The sequence below is a fragment of the Corvus cornix genome, chromosome Z, assembly GCF_000738735.6.
Source record: "Corvus cornix cornix isolate S_Up_H32 chromosome Z, ASM73873v5, whole genome shotgun sequence".
Taxonomy (NCBI): Eukaryota; Metazoa; Chordata; class Aves; order Passeriformes; family Corvidae; genus Corvus; species Corvus cornix.
Genome location: NC_046357.1, coordinates 60,739,360 through 60,760,708, shown reverse-complemented (window position 1 = coordinate 60,760,708; position 21,349 = coordinate 60,739,360). Strand labels below are relative to the sequence as shown.

The 21,349-nt window shown below is 36.9% G+C and overlaps 1 protein-coding gene across 44 annotated transcripts in view; it reads right to left on the bottom strand.

The window, feature by feature from the left end:
- The window catches only part of PTPRD (protein tyrosine phosphatase receptor type D), a 1,187,151-nt gene extending 1,172,311 nt beyond the window's left edge, over window positions 1-14,840 (bottom strand). For 31 of the 44 annotated variants that reach the window (XM_010392896.4, XM_039567544.1, XM_010392930.4 and 28 more), the window contains exons 1-2: window positions 14,506-14,599; window positions 14,128-14,235 (exon numbers count right to left, since the gene is read on the bottom strand). The gene's annotated coding sequence lies outside the window, so the exon portion shown is untranslated. Of the gene's footprint in view, window positions 1-14,127; window positions 14,236-14,505; window positions 14,600-14,822 lie in introns of those variants that run through there. The other 13 variants (XM_039567545.1, XM_039567540.1, XM_039567542.1 and 10 more) reach the window with 2 other exon arrangements.
- Between the last annotated feature and the right edge of the window lie 6,509 nt (window positions 14,841-21,349).

Here is a 21,349-nt window from a genome sequence, read left to right as displayed (position 1 = left end):
GTCCCCATATGGAAAGATAAAATTTATTTTGAAGAAAAACATCCACGCCATCCAATCAAAAGAAATAAGCTGTTTCCTTACTTTACCATTTGCACTTAAAAGAGGTAAATATATAAAGATTTTACTTCTATGTTGTCAAGGAAAAGAAAAGAATCATATGCACTCCTCTTTCAGGGTCTCAGCACAGCTTGGCTAAATTACTTAAATAATATTAGTTTTCATAATTTATAATTCAAACCATATGTCAACCTCAACAGGAAAAAAAATTCCATTTTAATAATGTTTTCCATGCTTTCCAGTTCTTATAATATATTTTTTTCTAAACTGACCTTTGAAAAACAGAATACGACCTTCTGCTTAAGCTGAAGCCTTGATTAACATCAGAATTCCTGTATACAAATTAATTGAATCTGGGCTCCCAAACTATTGGCCAAGGTAACTACTAACTAAAAATTTTTCATAAGCCTTTAGAGTACTTCTAATAACTGAGTGATCTTTGAAAGCTCAAAATGCCTTGTTTAGAGAAAAGAGTTTATTAACAGCACAAGTAAAAATAGTCAACACCCATGCAAATGAAAAATAGATAATGGAGCAAAACAACAACAAAATGGAAGGTAATCACTCATTTATTCAGAAAAAGTACAAGTAAAGACTTTTTCTTTTAAGGAATTTTTGCCCTGGAATTAACCTGGAACCAAGGTGTCAAATAATTTGTAGATTTCATGGTAATAACAATCCAAGACACAAATGCACAAAAATTTCTTTTTAGAGTCTTACTATAAAAGTGACCTGTTTCTAGAGTATTTGGCCTCACTTCCACTGTGTTTGCAATACGCTTTGATGTCCCATGGGAATGACTAGCAGCCCATAAGGAGAATCAGCATCCTAAACTGAATTGAAAGCCAGCTGAATTGCTCTCCAATGACACTGGCTCACGACCATGTAACAAGAATTCACTTATAAACAAAGAATAATTTTTCCATTTAGATAAGTGGCATTAAACAACACTTGATCTAATTTAACAGAAAAAAAAAAAAAAAAAAATCAGTGTTATTTCTCACTCTCCCTAATCATCATTCCAGCACATTTCCAAGAATCTAATTATAATGCACAATCATTGATGGTTTTTCATCAGCAGGACCTGGAGCTTGCTACTCATTTCTGCTGAGTACAAAGCCCAAGGGCTCCTTAGATCATGTTGATATTGTAGTTTCTGTATTCAACAAGCAGCCAGTGTGTTTTATGACGTAGACCCAGGAACTGAAAAAAATAACCTGTTCCCACCTATAAAGCCACCAGAAAAAATACACACTTTTTCCTTCAAGTAAGAGAGAGACCATTATTAAGTCAGCTACTTATCACTGCAATTAAGTTTTTTATAAGGAACCGTTACCCTATTCAAACATCACTAGAGATTTCTGGTAGGAATTTTCATAATTAAGGTTACACTCTTTCTACGGCCCAAAATAAAACAGATGGGACAGTATATCCAGAGATGGAATCATCATACCTGGAAGTGTTCAAAAAATCCCATGTCAATATGGCCCTTGAGGACATGCCTTAATGGTGAACATGGTGGTGATGCCAGGCTGATGTTTGGACTTAATGATCTTTCAGGTCTTCTCTAGCCTAAAGATTCTAAATGTAAGATACCGTCTGTCCCACAGTACTTCAGGCCAACATAGAACTCCATACAACATTGTAAGTTTCTGTAAGAACATGTATGTACAGTAAACTTTTGCTTAACTTACTAAATAACAAAAAAGTCTTACTTCTTGAGGCATGTAGTCAAATAACTAAGTCTATGTTAGTAAGCTAGGCAACAGAGTTTGGAGTAATCTGAGATGCTGCCACAAAACGAAACAATCTGCAATTTACAATATAACTACAACCATCCTGTCATCTTCACGATGTACAAAAAAATGACCACTTTAATTTTAAAAATGTTTTGGATGGCTATTTCTTCAGTAGATAGTAGATTTTGCTGTTTCTGTTTACAGACTTGACAACACATAAAACATATATTCTTGTGAAGAGGAGGAAACCACTCACTCAAATTGTGTCAACTTTGACTGACTACTTATATTTTCTAGCTGATTATGAACTTGCATAAAAGAATCACATGAAAAAGTACTCCTGCTTTATTAGCAATGCCAGCTGGGCCTGGCTGTCCTCTGATTAACATGGAGGCCATTAACCTGTAAGATTCATATTTGCATGTACAACTGTACCTTAGGAGCTGAGTATTGCTGCCTCTTCTAATTTTATATAACATCTGTGCTTCCACTGCAACTATTTGGCTTATGAAACACAGTTATATTTAATAATGATATGCGCATTACTAGTGCACACATGCTTTAACTTCCACTTTTTGAAATCTTTACAATCATTTCATCGTAGTAGGAGGAAGAGGAGAATACTATGTGTCAGTCTTTCCTCAGAAGCATATATAAAAATCATTATGGCCTTCTCCAAACAAAAAATAACTGTTGATCATCATGAAAATTCATTTTAAAAAATAAATGAGCAATTAGTACTTAAATAATATAAGCTTCCTGGAATGGCTTGAATAGTTGCATTTTGAAATGTACATCACTAGAATAATGGAGATTTCCTTTGTTTTTTCACTAGTTCTAACACTCTAAAGATGTATGCTTTCATATACCATTATGAAATTAGATAGCACATACAATTATATCTCACTTTAGAAGAGTTATTCTAAAGCTGAATTAACATTCTGATTTGATATTTTGGTGAAATTCTGTTTCACTGTGAGTTTACACACAATGTGCATTACAATAATTTCCTTTTTTATTGCAGTTTTGGGAATAAGATTTGCCTGTGGCTACATGGATATACCAACCACATTAATCTGTATTTTTATAATCAATCTAGAGTTTAATATGCATCGCAAAATTTTTAAGGCGTGAAAAAAGCCTCCTGGAACTACCTTTGAAAAGAAATGAGACAAAGACTTAATTCCTGATCCCAGGAGGGAAGGAAAGAAATTGTATCAATTCCTCCAGATTCCTGTCCACTGTCTTCCTTGTGAGACCTTTATTGATGGAACACACAAACTAATTCTTGTTAGAAGCAGTATAAGTCTAGCAGTGCCATGCTCCACTTGATTGGTTATCTTTGCTTCATAAAACAGCCCTATCTGGTACTCTCTACTACTACTCTCTTATTTACAGCTTGAAATACTCAGTAGTTCTTCTATGGGCAAGTAAAGTGCTATTGGGATATAAAGAGGGATATGCAGGGTAATATAATCCAATTAAAACTTCAGTTGCTGTTCCAGTAATGCCTGAACACGTCTGTCACACTTGCATTTCTGTGTGTTAGTTTTGGATTTTTTTTCCCTGAAAAAAGGAATAGACACCTATATAAATTTTTAAACACCTTGTTTTCAGATTTTACAAGTTCTCATTCCTACAGGGCTACACTGGATAAAAATCAAATTATGCTAGTATGTCATCTTTTTTTTCTTAGTTGTTACACATGAATATGTTTTACAAGTAACATCTTAGTTCCCTCCTAACACTGCTAAAATGACAGTTTAATAGTAAAGCAAACCAAAAAAGTATTATATTGTTTATTCTCTTTCTATATTTTCTCCTATATTTGCTCCTAAGCAAGAAAATAAAATCTACTTCCTCTGAAATTTACAGTGTGGTCTTGCTATCAACCATAAAGTATAACCATGATTATTATTAACATAATTATTAGTCATTTTCTTTATTATCCCCCAGGTTATATCTGCCTTACAACTTTTATTTGTTTCAGACATAAATGGCAACCAAAGGTACTGTAATAATTTTGGAAACAGAGAGTGAGGTTGTCATTAAAATCTCAACTTGACAAATTTTATTTTATTTTTGTTTTGTTTCCTCAAGTTAGTATAGTGCAGACAGCCAGTTAAACCCCATAGACAGATGTTAAATTTGGCATAAACTGGGATACCATGCTACAGGGATGAGGGCCATATATGTTCATGAAATTAGATGAAACGATACAAAGATTTTCTTGGATCCTTTTTGCTGCTCATGAAGCTGCTCTATTTTTTATGATTATAAGGATACCTTCTGAAAATAATTTCATCTACTGATTCTGGAAAGTGTTTCTAGCTCACAAACAAGATCTATATTCTTGCCTTTATAAAGCCTTGATAGATGGAAGTCTCTGCCTGTAACCTGTCTGTTAGAGTCCTCTCTCATGCACTCTAGTTGCAATACCCCTTATCAAGCTGGACGCTTAAATTTATTTTTCAACAATCATTTAATGAGCATATTATCCAAGTGACTTCACTAAATGCAGATTCATGTATCCCAAACTTTTTGTCCAAACCAAATGCTGTCAAAAGTTAGATACAAATAGTACTATAACTGTAGAATTTATCCTATCATCTCTGCTTCTGCCCCAAAATTAATAACCTTGACCTCAAAAAAAAATATTACTGCCAGTAATTTTTACTGGTTTCATAATGGTCAAAATGCCAATAATATAAAAACAGAAAACACACCTCATTCAGTATAATTATATTCCACAGATCCCTATGTCCATCTTTATTTTTCACAAACAGGAAAAGGTGACCTATCAAAGTAGCAAATAAAAAAAAGGCAGTGTGACATTACACAGTTCATCACGTTAGTCTCAGAGGCACCAGCATAGTGTCAGAGCAGGAAAGCACACAAGCTGATTCTGTGGATGGACTATAATTAGCAGCATAAGCTTTTGGACTCCATCTATTTGTATATCACTGACAAAAAGGGGAAAAAATTATAACAAAACAAGCAAATGAAACACAACATATAAGCTTGTTTCTGAATATGAAGACAAGGATGTCACTTCCAACACACACAGATTCATACATGCATGATAGGATTTCTAGGATGTCTCCAAAATATAATTAATCTAATTATGCTGATAGCCAAGCACAAGTGTTGATTAAGGGAGCTCTGTTAGCATCAGATATAATTAGCATAACACGAAAAAATCCTTGCCTTTGGGAAAGGCAAGGAGAAAAGGCAACAAAAGGTTCTAGATACAACATCAGAATATAGGCATGCACAATTCATAATCCTGAATGCAAATGAACATGCAATTGTATATGTTCTTTGTTTTCTGAAATACCTGTATGGGACTGGCTGCATTTGGTACAAGAGAACAGTAGCCTAGCACCGACCAGATACATTAGGGCATCTAAAAGGCATAAGCCACCTATGGTTAGGCAACTAAAACTCAAACCCAGTGGTTAAACACCGTGTCGTCTGACTCAACACTGCACCCAAGACCTGAATAACATGAATGTTGCTGAGGATTTCTTCCATTCCTCTTATCCATTTCCTACCCTTACTTCCTTTACTTCCTCATCGTGCATCTTCTAACAATTCCTTCTTTTTTTTAAATATACAATTAAATATAAATTGGATTTTTTTTTTTTTTTTACAAAGCCTAATTTAAGTAACCAAGAAATGCTTGGTTAAATAAATGTCACAATTCATGCTTTCTTTAATTTGCTCAGCAGTGACAATTGATGAAATTAACAGAACATGAATATTCAAGGCCTTCCCTCTCCTTCCTCATTCAGTTCTCAAGCCAACCAAGACCTGTCAGAACAGTGGAGGGGGGAAAAAGAGATGTAATCTTATAACTGCACTTCAGTGTTGCTCAAAGACACGAACACACCTAAATTTATCCCAAAATTCATAAATGTCCACTTTATTAATTCTGTAGCAGAACTCTGTCAGTTACTTCTTTATCTCTTCACTTACGCTAGGAAACATCAGATATTTACATAAGCTGGAGTGCTCTCTTACCCATTTTTATCAGTTCTAGAAAACACAAAGTAAGTAGGTTGAGGACATCACCCTTGAAAACAAATTCTTAACCCAGAAGGGTCACTATGCTTAGGATCAGTGAGGGAGAGCAAAAATCCAAATTATGAGCTAGTTTAAAAATAGTTAGACATTTTACCTATGTTACAGCCTTCTGCAAAGGAAGGGTAGAAAAAATGGGAAGATGGGAAAGAGTGGAAAAGGCTGTCCTCCATGCTGAGAAGAAGAAAGATGATTCTGAGCACAAATACATTTGGATACTTTTCAATTTATGATTTCATATAGAATATGAGAATGAGAACTTCCAGGGACTTCATTTCCACACCTATGGAAATGTGTGGAAACCTAAAGTTGATGAGGAAAGACAGGTGCTGCAACACAATTATTATTGTTGTGCAAAATAAAAAGATCACTTTTCTCTAATAATCCTAGAATAGAAAACAAAAGAAACAAACAAAAACCTATAGGGGGTTGTCAAATGAAAGAGATTTTAAAATAGGACAAATCGTGCATTTTGATTAGGTTAAGAGAGCACCACAACCTGTATGAAAGCTGCTCAGGAAATTTTTTAATTCTAGATTTTTTTTCTTAATACAGATTGCACAGAAAAAGAACAACACCACCAACACAAAAAAAAAATTTAAAAAAACCAAACAAATCCAACCAACCAACCAAAAAACCACACCTCAAATCACACTTCCTGACCACTTTATTCCACCAAATGGCCTCCAGCAGCTAACATTTTTTTACTACTTTGCCTCTTTTCTCACATTTCCATTAGAATGAGAAATTGAAAACAAACTGCACAGGAAGCCCATTGCACTTTGTTCTACAAATGCAAGATATATTAATTTGACCCTGCTTTTGAATTATTTCCCTTTTTCTCCAAATAACAATCACTGTGTGCTGTTGATCCAATTATCACTGAGAAATTTGCAGAAGACTATATCACAGATATGGGTAGCATGGTTAAGAGTATTTGGTTAGCCAGGTTTGGTAACCTACATACCTTTTGGCTGCTCTTGAAGCTTTACTGTCCATTGTACACTTTCTAGCTGATGCATTAGACAAAAGAATTTTCAACCACACTAACTGATTGTTGCTTCAATGAATTGTCAGAGGACTCTGGGTGTACATGGAAGAAAAGAAGTCAAATCAACGCACTCTAAAGCCTACACTCTGCAAAAACAGGCAAATGAATTTGTGCATCTTTTCAAGTCGAGCTGCCCAGCATTCTTGGGAAAAAAAAAAAAGAAAAAAAAAAGGAAGATTAGGACAAATTGTGTAAAAAAGCCATTAGTATATCTTTTATTCATAGGCAGAAAGGAAAATTTCACATAATTTCTGTGCATAGAACTGAAGAAATGGCTACATTTTTCAAAGGGGAACACAGGTTATCACTATATTAATGCAACAGTTCTACTTCTTTTTCTTAATTTTTATTAAGTACCCCAGTTGGTATGCTAATGATGCCAGTCCAAAACTACTGATGTCAAATTTGAAATTAATGAGCTTTGCTGGGCAGACTTCTGTTTGTGAAGGAATACCAATGATTAATATAACTTTCATTAGGAATATTTCTATGAATGGTACACACACAAATCATATTACAGGTTATATGCAATAAATTATTTGAAACTCACTTTTATGATTTATCCATACCTACAATTTTTAGAAATTTACAAACACAAAAAAGTTAGCTAAATTTTCTCTCAAGGAGAAATTCTTGGTATATTCTCAAATACTTCTACTAACAAATATAGGATATATCAGTAAAAATGGTTTAATGTTGATCAAGCCTCTCCCAGCACATTCCTCCCAACACAGAAATTTTTCAGGTTTCAAGGTTTCATCAAAATAAGTTTCAAGTCTGACTTAATTTGTTGTGAACTCTAATATCCTAATATCCTCCAGTTTGGGAGCTGGTTTGTACTACAGTGTAAGTACGGTAACATTTTTATGTCATGGTCAAAATGCACAATAATTAATAGTCGAAAAACCACACACTTCCTTCAGGAAAACCCACATGAAGAAACGCATCAACTGTAACTTTATACTATTACATTTACTGATAAAGACAAAACTCTTTATGGTTTTCTATCTCTCTGAAGAAGCCTGAGAATGCCATCTGGCAAATCTTGGTTGCAGTAAGAAAGGGACAGCAACTCATGCTAAGACATGGACAGTGCATATGAGTTCTCCTTGGACCCTTTCCATTGAGAGCTGATGTTGCTTTGAGCTTTGCCTCACACAACAGCACAGTACGTTCCTTTTAATGTAAAAGAAAATAATTCAAAACTGAGAAAATGCACCACCCTGTAAGATTTTTTCTGATTATTAAATTGATGGGATGGATATCCTTATGTCCTTTTACCCAAATGAAGGAAATTTCACACATTGGTTTGGTTTATCTTTTTGTTACTGACAGTAATTCTGTAGCTACCTAAGTAAGAGTTACATCGTTGTTCTCCTTTATACTTATGTGCAGGAATTCAAAGTATGTTGCACTTCATCAGAAGTTGAATACAGAACTAGACTTTAAGGTTAAAATGAAGTCCTTCAGCATAGATGAAAGTTTTTTCCTATAAGTGCTCTTACTTAACTCCTGTTACAAAACAAAAAATCCATATACAATAAATTAATATTCTATATTAGATCTAGTTACAGTGTGGAGAGCTTTTTTAACTAAAGATTGAAGAAAAACACGTTTGGCTAAAAGAATTAGGAGAGTGAGGAGAATACTAAACTACTTTAAAATGCTGGTTTATGTATTACAGGGTCTGGTGAGACTGTATGCTTTGCACCACAATGAAGGCTACATTTTAAGTGTGTAGGGGTGAGACAAAGAAAGAATGCGTCAAAGCTAGAGCAAACTTACTTTGCCTGACATACTCCCACATTGACTGTTAAACTGCTGCATGAGAGTCTAAAAATCATTTCACTTTCAGACTAGGGTAGATCCAATTGTTCTTATGCAGCTACTTCTGCTGCAGTACCCTTAAGAATTACTGTTCCCAGAAGACAGAGTGGTGTACACTTCCAACCTGCTGCCACCAGAGGACCTTTATTCAGGTTGGTCACCTTAAATCAATCATCATAAAGCAATGGTGCTATCACCCTATGAGAAGCTCACCAGCTGGGAGGACCACTCCAGAAACGTGAGTTTACCTTACCCACACGGTTTCTGTAATAACTGCGAGAGCTAAATAATTCCACTTCCCACTAAGCCCATGAGTCCTCCTTCATGTTTACAGACAATCACCCCAGCAGTTTCCTCTCAACCCACCTTTTCACTGCAAACAAAAAGCATATGCATTTAACATTTCACTGCTGGGCAGTGTTACGCATACTTTGCAAATGAGTTAGGTAATCTAAAACCAAATAAAAAGCAGCATCCTGGAGAAAGAGTGATTTCCTGAATGCCATTGTGTATAGCTCTTATTTTTTAAATTCAGAAGAAAAGCAGAATGCACCATATGCACCAAATCATCACCTTACCTTTTGAGAAGTCATCCTGAAACCTACTGAAGAATTCAGTTTAAGCAGCTTTCACACTGAGATGAGACTTAAAAATGGGACTGCCTGATGTAGAAAAACATTTTTCTAAAGCAAATATGTAGACAAAGCAGGGTACGGGCCTGTAATATGTATCTATCTGTTAATTAGCAAGTATATGAGCTCATGCTGCTTACAGCTGGAACAAATCCCCCACAGCATTCTCAGGAAAATCATCGGACTATCCAGAGCCTTATTCATATGGCAAACATACTCATCTAGAATTCTCTTTCTCCAAACACATCTCCAAAATCTTAATTTTACTTTTCAACACAGTATAAGTACATACTTTGGAAAATGTAATAGTATTTCAAAGAATTTTAAAGGCACTTAAAGCATGACTTTATTCATCATAACTTTAAAAGATATTAGTATTTTGATCTATTTCACAGTATTTCTGGCAGAAATTTTATAAAATAGATTTTATAAACCAGATTCTGCAGTATACATTCAGTTAAGATTTTATTCAACTAGATCTTCAGTTTATGTATTGACAACCCCCCCCGACTTTTTAGAAGTGGTTACAAAGTTGCCAATACAGAAATATATAATGCAAATAATACCATTTCTTGCACAATAATCTTCACTTATTAAAGCATATTTAAAAGAATACAAATGTAAGATAAATAGGACCATTTCTGCAACTATTGACAACAAATGAAAATAGATGAGCAATTCAATCTTCATATTGACCATAAAAGTAGTAAATTTTCTGCAATTTTCTGTTTATTGCTAGCTTTTCTGTTATTGTTTCATACTGGATCTTACTAAAGAAGCTACTAGAATGGATAAACTGAAAATCAAACAGTATCTAACAGCAAAAAGAATGGTTAAAAAAATCCCATTATGCATTCCTTTTGCCTGTGCGCCTCTTTCCTTCTCTTAGTCTTTATTATTAAATATATTTAATTCTTGTTTGAGAATTAATTCATGCCTACTGCTAATTTCCTATTAGAATTTTAAATCTATGTTTGGTACTAAATATTTTTCATCACAATCAAATATGTCCAAAAACTTATAGTCCAAACGCACTTCTTACCAATACTTCATGACCTCATTTCTATCATTATGTTATCACTGTGACATAAGATCCCCTGTTAACTTTGTCAGAGTTTGCTAGGATTATAGCTGCAAATCTGCAAAGTGCAAAGTCTACGAGAAAAAGAGGTAACATAAAAGCTCTTTAAGAAACTTCTAGTACTAATGACCTTATAATGTATGTGGAGAAAACAAAACAAAGTAAAACACCACATATACAAGCATTCTCCAGCCCAAGTACTTTTGAATCTGAGATCTTTCTAGGGCCTTTTCACTTTATTTTTTTTTTCTATTTTAAAGAACACCCTGAACATCTCCTCCTTCTGAGACAGTTTCCATAGAATCCTTATGGCTACTTATGAAGAAAAAAAACTGCTTTCCTTGAGTACAGATATTAAAATCCAAAACCCTGAATTATAGAACATCCATATAAATGTCACTGTTAAATTTATATTTGCTGGTTACAAGGTCTTTAAAGTGATATAAATCAAGAGAGCTTATTCTAATTATGTGGGATTCAGGTACCAATCTGTTTTTGCACTAAACAAGCTTTGAACTGATGAAAAGTATCAGTGACCTTTTCCTGAATGCTGAAGTCACCTGCTTTCCAATTAAGCCAATAACGATACCTTAGTTTCTCCAACTAGTTATAGTACTTCAAATCTGTAGAATTATCATGCATATATATATAAAAGTTACCAATGCTGTGTAAGTTCTTAAAAGAGCACAGAGAAACCGAGCTGATTAAAGCATCAGTGTGTTATTTGATATTTATCACATCCCCAATTTCAAAACAGTTTGTGCTATCAAGCAACATGTCTGTTTGCGTACTGCCAGTTTCTTCAGCAAAGCCACTTTTAGCAAAGAACAGAGAAGGAAACATTGTCATAATTTTTTCATCACACTTTATCACCACAAAGTTTGGTGGGAGCTTAGTATATTAAGTGATTAATATTGGCAATGTTAGTTGACTTGGTCTACTGAAAACTAATGCAGGTATCTAGGATTTTACTAGTAAGAAATCTTAAATATGCACATGTCAGAGCAATTAATCATTGATTACTACAGACTGCTTATATATTTCATCAGGCCATTATCTGATCTGAATAACAAGAACAATTGCATAATAAAACACATTAGTGCTTATATACAAAACTTAGTTGTATCAATTATATATTTTCACAGCAATAGGTGTTTTTAAAGTCCTCTCTTGTTTCTTCTGAATCAGATTGACCCGATTTGACATTTGCCCATACCAACAATGCAAGATTGTACATAAATATATAATCAAATACAATATGTACCACACTTAATTGCCATGATTTGACTCAGGTCATTTCCCACAGTAGTAATTACAGCAAAAGTGGAGTATGTTTTGAGTAATTTTTCATATAAATTCTCAAGTATTGCTAGGACATTTCCTAGATTAAAGAAAATCGCAAAGACAAATTATGAAGACCATGCTCCAAACTAACAAAGCCATTGAGTATGTAGAGATTCAAGCTAAACTAAACAACATAGTTCCTGTCTGGTTAGTTAAATATATATATTTTTTTTTTTTTTTCTTTTTAATATACACATTGTTAGACATGCAACATTGCAATGCTGCATGTTTGGGACCACCTAGCAGAAATGAAAGCTTAACCTAATAAACTTCACTGCATGCAGTCTCAAAACAGTTCATGCAAATTAGGTGGATATATTATTTTAATGCGTTGTCCACAGGGAGTACAATACAGCAACGAGCATGTCAAATGTTACTAAGTCATTAAAAAAAATGGGGGAAAAAGTGCTTTGTTTTTAACTGAAAGGCAAATTCACAGTACTAAAACACTAACAGTAGGATTCCTTACTGAGCCAGAAAATGTGTTATCCTTTAATTTAAAGTTCAAGAGTTCATGGGGTATTTTTTTCTGTCATAAATGTCAATTACCCAAAGATTACAATATGCAATATGAAAGTCACCCTGATTCACTGTACCTTGTACCCTATGCTTTGTAATTCCTTCCTTCCTAGCTCTAAGATTATGAATACCTGAAAGCAACTCTGAATGTCATCCATCTGCTACTGCAGATTTAGTCTCTCCTGTTTGTCACATTAATTTGCTAAATAAATTTTGCCTAGTTATCTTCATTGTTGTGACATAAACTAATTTCTTTGCTTCATGAAGAAACACATTTGATTTGACCCCAATAAACTTTCACTCCCAGTGACATTTATGGGTTGTGACTGATTTTGAATTACACCTGAAAGTGCAACATGAATTTCACATTTGGAAGTTTAACAAAATGCATTTGTACATTCTTGTTTAATGGTTTCTAATGACACAAGTTTATTCTAATTAGGTGAACAGTAAAGGCATAATATGTAAGATATTTGAGTTGTATTGTTTATTTACAGTACCCACTTATTAGTCTGGACTTGTACTGTAAAATAACCCAAATTTGCCAAGAATTTGTAAAAGACATAAGTTTAATTTATTCAAATTCAAATCCACATTGTCCCTACAATAGATACAAAACATGAAGAATTTAAATACAAGTCCATTTGGCTGGAATAGAGAAAAAAAATGATGAAATGCTATTGATTCCTTCCAGTACATTCAAAACACCTGACTCAACTGTATTTCTACTGACATAACACTGAGGTTTTATTTAGATATTAGCAAACATGAGCAAATGTTTTCGTTGACATACCTGTCAATGTTATTTCTTTTCTCTACCTAGGAAACAGTTAACCCTCAACTACTAATACTAGCTGTTTCCTTTAGCAGAAATGCACCAAACGTCGATAATGGGTCCACTGTCCCAAGAGAAATAATGCCTGCAAAAGTTCTCCTTCCCAGATGCCGATATATTTAGTGCAGAACAACACCTAACAGCAGACACTTCATGACATACATTTATATGATCTTCATACCTTCTGTTAACTCTACAGCTCAGCCAGAAAACCTCAGTTCCACTGCTCCTCACGCCCTTTTAAATGAGTTTATCTTTTTGTCTCCCCTACATCTTTCTCACCTATCAAAAAAAGTGCCATCCATACTTTTGAATACGCCCCATAAAAGCCCTTAGAAAGCAAAGCTGTTGTCTGGAACTGTCATCCTCATTAAAAGAAAATATATACATACATTTTTATACATATAAAACTTGATGAAAAATTTAAGAACTTCAGCGATATGGACTAAAAATGCTTACAACTGAATGCAGACAAAAATACTCTTAGTATCTATAACTCAGGCACATTTCCTATTAAACTGAATGTCCTGTCACCTGGCATTACTTTGCAGGTCAGACCATTCTGCAGACCCCTCCTGAGGGAGCATCTCTTTGTTTAGATTTTGTCTGTATTCTACCACATACCTACACCTGAACTGAGGTATGGCATTACACAATACTTGCCACACTCAGTTTCTTTAAACAAGTAAGCACCTGCAATTTTCTTTACTCATAAAAAACCAGCAAACCACTTAATGCACCTTCCCACTAAAAACAGTTCCAAGTTACCATAGCCAAGTTTCTCTCTGACCAGAACACTAACCTGAAAACAGAAACGCATGCACATATATATACATGTATATATATACATATATACAGATGCGTGTGTGTGTGCATACATATGTGTGTGAACGCTAAGAAAAGCTTTGAACAAGCCCGAGAACACAGGGACAGTAAGCAAGCACGGAGAATTTACTTACTAATGCTGTCCACTCGGACCTCTTTGGAAACCTGAAGGAGTCTCCGCTTTCCCCTCCTGCCAGTCAAGCGCCGCGTTGTGCCCCTAGTCCACACAGGCCCAGAAGGAACTGCAAAGAGAGAGAAGCACATGCCATATCAGGCAGTTCTGTTTTCATAGGATCCAGCGCCGCTGCCGCTAGCTCCTGGGGGGGTAACCCTGTTTTCAGAGCTGACTCCGACAAGAGTCATTCTTCCAAAGGTTGTTTTTTGTTTTGGTTTTTTTTCCCCCCCATGATTGCAATAAATAAATAAATAAATAAATAAATAAATTAAAAGGCTTCCCTAAAATTTGCGCGGGGGCTGTGGTGGGGGTGGCGGGGAGGTGAGAGGTAAGGTACCTGCAACTCTCTCCGATGAGGCCGGCAGAGAGAGAGAGAGGGAGGGAGGAAAAGAGCGACAAGAGGGAGGAGAGAGGGAGCGAGCGAGGGGTGGGGAGGAGGGGTGGGGGGTGTGCGTGTGTGTGTCTGTGTGTGTGTGCGGGGCGGGGGGCGCTGGAGCGGCTCTCGCCGCGGGTGCGGCGGCCGCCGGCGCTCGGTGCAAGCACTGCCGTCTACAGGCGGGCGGCGAGCGGCCCGGAGGGGCTGAGAGGGCCGGGCCGGGGGGCGCGCCCCCCGCGGGGCCCCGCGCAGCCCCCGCCGCCTCTCAGCCCGCTCACCTGCATTTCCTTAACGAGCCACTTGATGGCCGGCGGCGGCGGCAGCCCCCCGGCCCCGCCGCAACTTTGGCGGCCGCGGAGCCACGCCGCCCCCGCGGAACTGGGGATGGGGAGGCGCCGGCCGCGAGGTGCCGCGCCGGCGGCTGGCCGCGGAACTTTCCCCCCGGCGGAGGGTGAGGGGCTGGGCTGGGGGACCAGGAGGGCGCGGCGGGGGCTGCGCCGAGCCCCGCGTGTTTGCGCCGCAGCCGCGCAGGGAGCCCGGTACTGGGGCGCGCTCCGCCGCCGCCTCCCCCGGCACTGCCTCCTCCCACCGCTCTCCCCGGCGTGTGCGACAGGAGCGAGCTCCTCGCTGTTAATAATAATAAGCCAAATCTCCACCTTCCTCTCGCCCTGAGAAAACAATTAATAATGCATTAAAATAATGCACCTTTAAAGCCACCGGCTGGCGATAATAAAATAATATTACCACTACTTAAGAGAGCGCTGCTGTGGATGTGGTGGCGAGGCACGTTTTGCTATCATTCACACCCAAATGTGAGCACACATTCTGCTTCTGGTATTCCTAAGTCTCTTTCCCGTACCAGAGCAACTATCATTATCACCATCAAAGAGAAAGTCTCCAAAGCTGAGTGGAGACACCGAGTCCCCAGGTGGCTTCTGTGGCTGGGCTGCAAGGAGGGCACTCTCCTCCCTCTTCTGTTCGCCCCAGACCAATCTCATCGCTTCTCCTCTTTTGCTTATACCGGTGGGTTAAGCACTGCGTTTGGCCCTTTTAGTGTTTTCCCTTCCGTTCCTCCCCTGACGATAGTTTGTGTATTTTAAATAAAGATTTCATTCTGCCAACCCGCAGGAAGCTTTTAACAAGATGCAGCTGAGCGTGTCGATATCTTATATCTTTTTACTGCTGCTCCGGCGTGTACATCAACTCCAAACTCCTTTCTTTTCTTCTCCGCCTGATACTGTAGCATCTGAGACGACGGTGGCGACAGAACCGGAGCGCTGCTCCCGAGGGGGCACTTTTACTTTGCCCTCAAAGTACCTCCCAGCAATGAGACCCGTTGGAGCCGCCTCCCCTCCGTCCTCCCCCTCTTGCTCCCCCCCGTTCCCGCTTCTTTACAGCAGAATGCTGGGGTGATTGCTGTAAGGTTTCCAGTTCCACTGATAACACTACACGGTCTGAGAACAGACGGGGTGGGGGGTGGGGATTTTCGTTTTACTTAATACAGGTTTGTGTTTGCGCTATTTTTAATTAAGATTTTTTTCCAGAAATAGATCCCATCGAGATTAAATTTATGAAGGTATTTCTAACTCTGGTCAATACTGTCTTCCAAGAGGAGCATTTTCAATCATTTGCCTCCCCACAACAATGTGCAAATGCTTTTCACACACCTTAAACCTTTATGGAAAAACAACAAAAAAGGATTTTGTTGTTTGCGTGTATTTGTGTTCTGTGGTGTTTGATTGGTTTTTTTTGGTTTTTTTTTTTTTTGGTTTTTTTTGTTTTTTTTTTTTTTGGTCCTTTTGTGTTTGGGTTGTTTCTTTGTTGGTTGGTTGGTTTTTAATTTTCACTTCATCTGCATTAAAGTAAAACTTTGTTCAGTATGCCGGCTACCTCCTATTGATTTTTGGGGTTTGAGAAACGCTTTCCTCCTTCTCCCTCCCTGCCTCCTCCCGGGATTTTTTGAATCAAGGTGATTTCTTTCCATGATAGGCGTTTCCCAACCCTTAGGTGTGCAGTTCTATCTTGCTGGTTCCCTGCTACTCCACAGATGCTGAGCCGTAGCCACTTCCTCGTGCTCGGGCACCAGGTGAAGCCTGAGGAGCGGCATCGCACGGGCCTAAGCCTTTCCAAAAGCACAGCGCAGCCTCCGGGAAAGGCCGCGGGGTGAAGCATCCCTCCCGGGGCGCGGGGCTGCGCGGGGCGGGCGGGGCTCGTCCCAGGGTCACCGCAAGGCAGCAGGTCAGGGGAAGCAGTCCACGCGCCACCCGACAAAGGGCCAGAGGTTGGTCTTTCCCGTCCTAGAAGTGGCAGAGGGCGCGCCGTCTGCCTGCGGATATGATTTCATCTCCGAGGTTCATCCTGCGCAAGCTAGAGAGCTACCCTTAAAAGAGTATAGGCGACGAGCAGCACCTGGTACTGGCTACTGCCGGCTTTTCTTTAAGCTTCACTTCTACTCAATCTGACCTAGTTTGAAGCATGAAGGTTCAGAATTTGAGGGGAGGGTGGGAAGGACAATAAAAGAAGAATAGAAAAATATTTCCCTCCATGTTTTTCCTCCCAGCGTTTTACCCTTGTGAGTAGTACTTTTACACTTGTGAGTAGTACTTTACTTGCTATTAAGTATGGCATCGCTAATTATTTAAAAACTGATTTTATCTATACAGTAAAACACTGCTAAATGCAGTAGAAAATTAGGAATTCTAAGATCTTAACGCTCCGTACCAAATTGGAATTATATATCTTCCATTCTTATGTTCCTTTCAATCTTCAGTCCTTTCCTTTTTTTTTTTTTTTTAGATTTTTCTGGTTTACTATGTTTTATTCCTGCATTTCACCACAAATTTCTTCCAGTAATAAAGTGGTAAGTGGTATATATTTTATTTCATGAGTACCAAAGTTTTGTTCAATATTGTATCTTAAAGAGGTTGCTTCATGATAATTAACAGTGAAGCCCAAATGAACCACCCATTCTGCATCCTGAGCATTACATTATTCTTTTCAAACTTTGTGAAAGGCAGAGGTGAATTTAATATTAGAAAGTGTTGCAAAGCTGGTCACAAGAGCAACTGGAAGAATAACCACAGGAATGCAAAATCACATAGGAAAAAAATAGAAATAAAAATAAAATGTTCCAAATATTAATGTAGAAGTTAGTGTGTATCAGAATTGAGAAAATCTCCAAGCTGCAGTGTCCACCAGACCTTATGACCTCTACTATCTGAAATAACTGATGTTTAACAGAGACAGTGCTGCACTATACCCAACTAATGCAGTGGGATAAGTGGTTTGCATGTCTGCTTTTCATTAGAATTTAGTTGTAGTAGTAAATATTCTGTTTTGCACATCAACAGCACTTCTTTTGGGGCATAATCTATTTCTTTTTTGCAAGCCATGCATGAACACTATGGCTGAGGTTGGCCATTTCAGAAAAATTGTAATGAAGCTTGAGCAAAAGAAAATGCAAACCTGACAGTTTAAAGATGCAAAATACTATCATACTTTACTTCCACCTCTAGGTCTCTGTGGGCACACATGCTTTTTTTTCAACCACCGTCAATCCTCAGACCTTTGCTTTTCATGAACTATCATCTCTAAAGAAAAGCAGTAGACATTATGACATGTAGCATATTTATAACTACAATGGACAGAAAGAGGCTGAATTGTCCCATCCCAAAATAAAAGTTAAAAGAGGAATAGGAAATACACAGGAAAGTACATAGCAAGAAATACTTTGTCAAACTGCTCTTGATCATTTTTTCTGGGACAGAGTCTAACTTCTCCTGCAGGAAACTCAGAAGATGACTCAGCAATTTGTAACCACCTGGAAGGCAAAAAGGACCATTCCTGCAAAGACCAGGTGCCTCTAAGCAGCTCTGAAAAACTGGCATCCTCACATGATTAATTTGTGTGACACAGGTTTGTCAATACAACCTCTTCATAGCTGTTCTTTCCTTGCTCATAGTGGTCAGGGCTAAATACTTTATTCTAAAAAAGAAATAAAACTTTCAATTAAGAAGTTACACACTGTTAGTGTTAATATGCTTTCACAATAACCATGTTTTAAGGTTAACTGGAAACGATGATACAAATATTTTCCTCACTGTGCATAAAACATAATTGCCCATTGTTCAAAGTATGCGTCTGTATGCTACACATACTCCAAATGTGCATATGATGAGAGAAATTAAGAAAGAATTGCTTTCATATATATGTGAATTATCTTTCTTACAAAATGTGAGGAATTTATCTTAAAGGAGGTTATTCTTGCCTTTGGATCTCAAGGTTCCTAAAATGTACTTGCTGACATAATCTTTCATTTTCAAGTTGTTGAAATGAAGTTTTTTTAATAAAAAAGACTAGTTGTGTACCCAATAACCAGTCACCCCATGGATCATAACGGGAACTTTTCCTGGGAACAACTGTAACTCAGAAAGCATGACAGAAGATATTGAGGAAAAAATGAAATATTATTTCAGGACAGTAATATTTAGTATTATTTATCTATTAACTATGTTCATTTATGGAACAACCACCATATCTCCAAATAGATTTACTTTAAAATTTTTTGGTAATTACGCTTGTATCTGACAGTATTTTTGTCAAAAATGTTTAAAAAGAAAACTAAAATGTTCAACATAAAATGTCATACAGTATGTTCTTAATTGTCTTTTTTTCTTTTGATCAAGCGACTAAATGGGTGAGGTACGGTACCCCCATTATGTAAAAGGTATTCTTTCCTGTATGACTGAGTGCCGTGTTATTTCTTTATTATTCCTAACCTTTTATGTGTTAACAGTTTCACACTGCACAAAAAAATTTCATCTATTTTTAATAACATCAGATGGAAATCTTGATCATTTAAACTGTAGAGCCTGGGTCAGGGCATTTGAATCTGGCAGTCTCAAGCTATTGTGCTGCCTCTCTGTAAAACTCTATTTATGTTTGAATTCACAGAACTGCTGTCCATTATTATTTCAGTAGAGCAACAATCATCCACCTAAGAACAAAACTTCAGGGTGATTCTATGGAACATGCTTACCTCTGGCTAGGCACCTTTTAACCAAGGAGAAAAAAAAGGGGAAAATCAGACTAATGTCTTTGTGTCAAAGCAGATTTCTAAGTGTTAGAGATCAACCTGGGAATAAATATGAAGAACTGTGTATCCAACATCAATGTATGTTTGTGTTATTATTATTCCTTTCCAATGGATGTTAGATTTGAAAGCCCATCTGACCAGGCCACATGTTGGAGCAATATATCAATACCAATATTCATGTAAGCCTTGAAATATTTCAGGGATGTTAGTCTGCATTAAAACATGCATTGAAGTTTAATCAGATTTTAGTCTATTGTGGGTTTAGATTCTGATCTGTGGTACTGAAGATAAAGCAAGATTTTGTCATTTAATTCAGTGAGGACAGCATCGGTCTCCAAATGAGTAACCTCACCTCTGTTCTTAAGCGGAGAACCTGGGAAGAGCTTGACAAGTGTTTCATTAATCCACCTACTGATATTTTGGTTGAGTTTCTTATACAGTTGGAATACAGACTGAAGATAACTTAAGATTTCTGAAATGAAAGGGAAAAAACAATGTTGTTCTCACCTTGAAGCCTCTTTTCTTCACTAATTCCTACAAGATATGTCTTGAGCATATGTTTTCTATCCTTGAATAAAAAGAAGTGAACTGTTAAAGTAAAAATATAATGATGAGAGAATAAGGAAATTGTTTTGGAAAAAAAGATGACTGATGGCAGAATTCCTTAAGGCAAATAATAATGTACCTCATGATAAAAAAAATAATAATTCTATTTATGGTCTTTTAATAATAACCTCCATCTCTATTATACTAACGGTTTAAAAGAAGAAAGGTATTTGGTTATGTCCCTGCTGAAGTGTGTGTCAGGTAAGCATGTTATATTTAATTTGTGGACTCATGTAATACATGATGATGTATTATACATCAAATCATGAACCAAAAAATACCTTCCTCTTTCTTGGCTTATACTTCTGATAACTTTATCTTTGCATTTTAGGGTTTGATGTGTATTTCTAGAATTTCTCCATGAGTTACAACTAAAAGTTTTATGTTCTTAGAGGCAACAGACCAAACTTATGCAACTTAAAATGTTCTGAATATACAGCTTTTAAAATGCTTATTAATAAAAATTAGTTGAAGAATAAAGTCTTCAGTGAAAATAATTATTTTAAAGAATCAGAGGGTTTGTCAAAAGCATTTCTTAATGCCTGGTAAAGAGGAATGCTTATTCTGTATAATTCAGTTTTTGGTGAAAAATTAATTTATTCTCTTTTTTTTTCCTAAGGTCCAATTAGGTTTCAATAGCCTATTTAAATTAAGATTTATGCTCTCTCTGGTGTTTTCTATTTCCTCTGGAACCTATAATTGGAGGCATGACTGTTTATTATGCTCTAGCCTCTGTTATACCTTTTCTGCTTTCATTGCAGAAATACGTGTAAATCTGCAGATCAGACACTATTCTTAAATCGTAACATACTTCAGGTGGTAGCTGTACATACTAGAGTCCTCAGTTTCCACTGAAACCCAAGGCTCATAACTCACAATATTTTCAGCAACTTTTCCATTTAACTCTAAGAATAGAAACTATTCATTCAAAAGAGAATGTAATACGAAAAATAATACAAAATTTCCAGTGTTCTTGGAGTAACTGCTCCAGATGTGGAGTAGTAAATGTGCTGAGGTGACAAGCAAGGTTTGGTCAGCTACAATGCCTCTACTTCCCTAACATAACTGAAATATCAAAAGAAACTTAATGACATTGCCATAAGC